Genomic DNA, 2,938 nt, shown 5'->3' with positions numbered 1-2,938 from the left:
ACAATCGAATCTGAGTTGAACGTGACAAATATTGCAATCCTATTTTTTTTTTTTTTACAATATTAATTATTGAAGTGTGGTGTAAATAACAACTCTGCCTCTTTAACTCCTCAGAGGGGCGTATGTACCTTCCATCAACTAGCGATTATAATGGCAACACCTTAGATACCAGAGAGCCATTCAGGAGAAGCTACTACCCAGTTTTCCTCCAATCAGCGGGCTTCTAGTTCTGTGTAATACATTCTCTTTTTGTCAGCTGCCAGGGGCATCGTGACGGAGCACACCTCCACTACAAACAACTTTCTCTGTATCCGTCCGCAGGGTCCCCTTTGCCTGCAGAATATGTGATTTTAAAGTTAACAAGAAAACAAAAACGTACAAATAAGTTGCATATTATCGTTGTGTTCTGATAAACAATAAAAACAAGGTTTATTTTGTTTTGCAATGTGTGCTAATTGTGCTCCGGATCAAAGTGTTACTGTGACATTTTAACTAAAATAGGGAACAATGTTACTGAGTGTCTATTAATAAATACATTTTATAAAATCATCACAGTACTTGAAACTTGATAATATTAATTTTATTCTTACAATTTTCTTGGGTATGTGCACATACATTTTACGACTGTAATTTTAAACTCATCAAATGTGGGCTTTAAACCTTTTTATGATTGACATTTTCCACAGGCAATCAAACGTAGAAGTGTGTTTTTTAAACGCGTCATTTTGGCCTGTCACCAATCATTATGTCCGCGAGGCGGGCTGATGATGGTAGTGACGCGCGTCTGACGTTTCTAGGAATTTAGAGTTAATGACTGACTGACAGCCACTGCCAATGAAAAGAGAGGATTTCCTTGGTTGAGCCAGCTGACAATGAAATTGACCAATATCAGGAGGCGGAGGTGGAGCTCTGTGTGTTTTGACCTTTGAAAACCGCATCACCGCCTTCCTCGTGTCCTCGGCGGAGGAAAACTATAAAAAAATAAGCAGCTGATGCTGATGTGACAGAGTTGTAAAAACTCCCAGGCAGTGGGGAGTCAAGAAGGCTGCAGAAGAAAACAAAAAACAAACTTAAATGAGCAAAACAAAACTAAAATAAAAAAATAAAAAAATACTAAACAATAAGCATTCACACGGACTGGAATACATTTTTAACGTATACATATATAATTATATAAATTATCACTTTTTTTTCAATTTGCACTACGTCAAAACAGCTGTTGTGAATTTAAAAATACTCCTAAACAAGTAAGTATAAACGTTTTTAGTGCTGTTTATTTGTTGCGTTCGATTTTTGGCATGAGTAAATTGATGTTTAACCGATATAATACTTACGAAATGTGAGAGAAATTGAGGTAATGTATTTAAAACTACGTCACACTGCTAAACTGGACTAGGTCGTAAAATACCGGGTTGTTCTAAATTAAAATGTGTTCCTTATAATTATAATATAAGATGCATGTTGATATATTGAGTTTGACCTCGAAGTTGTTAATTGGAACCGTTGTCACTTTTGATATTTCATGATAGAATTGCCTTTCAAGGTTAAATGTGTTTTCTTTAATTCGCACAGGTAGTGTTAGTGGTTTCGCAAAAAAAAAAAAAAAATCGAGTTAGCTACTCTACCCTCTTGAAATATCAAAGGTTATACTTTTGAACTGCGTAAACTAAAAGAGAAATAATAAAAAATATTTGCATCACAAAATAAGTTTCGACTTAATTGCGAAAAAGATGCCCTACCGTGTCACATTTTAGTCCAGTATTGGCGCAACTCTATACTTGGAATATTTAAATATATGTATATATTGTGCAAAAGTGTCTGCAGTGTTGTGTGGCGTATGATAAGCTTAAGCCTAATTTCCATACGGTAAAATGGCTCTTTTCACCCCGCAGCTGTGAGTTTGTGATAAGAAATTTAATGAGAATCAACCATTTTGTTATGCAACATTCATTCAAACTGAAAGCAGTGGATATCTGTCTCGTTACCAGATGGATCAAATTGTATCTTTTGTTTGACTAACTTTTTATATGCAATTCTTATCCATTTGGGGGATTTAAGAGGCTGAGAAGCTATGTTGCCATATGGTTATTTAAAAATTAGGTCCGACATATTAGTCCGCAGTGAAGATCCGGAAACTATTTATTTTATATACAATATTTATTTTTTCAAAGTTGCATAATTAAGTTTTAATTTTATTGACTTTGATTCAATGTTGTGTGCGATAGTAGGCACAACTCGAATTCCTTAATATGACCATTAATGCAAAACTTCGGGTTTAGCGACTTATTTATTGTGGTACAATATACTGTAGGTGTGCCCTTGTCTCAGTATTCTGTTCATCCACACCCACTGCTGATCTAGCAGCGTAAAGGTCATTTTTTTTTTTTTTTTTTTACCGCACTGGCTTAGAAAATTAACACGATTGTTATTTCTTTGCTTTGGACCCGGCATGCAAATAAATGATATGCTTACATGTGAAGGAAGTTTGAGCTAGATTGTTATATTGGTCGTATATAATATAGCGGTGGTTTACGTTATGTGCTTTAAAGATCTCTACATAACTGAACTATTTATTTGTAAATGGGAACAACTGAACTATTTATTATATGTAAATGTACATAACATTGTAATGAATGTGTGATGCCAGAAGCTTGATCGTTTGTGGACTGCATTTAAATTTGAGAAGCGGGTTGGGGAATGGTAATGGCGATCCAACAGCTGTTACTGGACAGTAATAACTCCTAAAAGCAGAACAAGCTAAATTGAAGCAGCACTGTTTTCATGACGCCTTGTGTGGGCTGGTAGAGACCCAAATTATGAATGCAATGTTTATATTTGGCTGGGAAGAAACCCCTGTCAACAGGTACCCATATCAATTTGTATGCACTTCCTAATCTTGAGGTTTAAACTGATCATTTTTTTAAAACAATATTCATAT

The 2,938-nt window shown here is 35.1% G+C and overlaps 1 protein-coding gene across 1 annotated transcript in view; it reads left to right on the top strand.

The window, feature by feature from the left end:
- Positions 1-987: 987 nt before the first annotated feature.
- Positions 988-2,938, top strand: part of LOC117422840 (protein Tob1) — a 4,113-nt gene continuing 2,162 nt past the window's right edge. The window contains exon 1 of the mRNA XM_034038038.3: positions 988-1,247. The gene's annotated coding sequence lies outside the window, so the exon portion shown is untranslated. The remainder of the gene's footprint in view (positions 1,248-2,938) is intronic.

Source organism: Acipenser ruthenus, chromosome 17, assembly GCF_902713425.1.
Source record: "Acipenser ruthenus chromosome 17, fAciRut3.2 maternal haplotype, whole genome shotgun sequence".
Taxonomy (NCBI): Eukaryota; Metazoa; Chordata; class Actinopteri; order Acipenseriformes; family Acipenseridae; genus Acipenser; species Acipenser ruthenus.
This window is presented reverse-complemented; position numbering and strand designations above follow the sequence as displayed.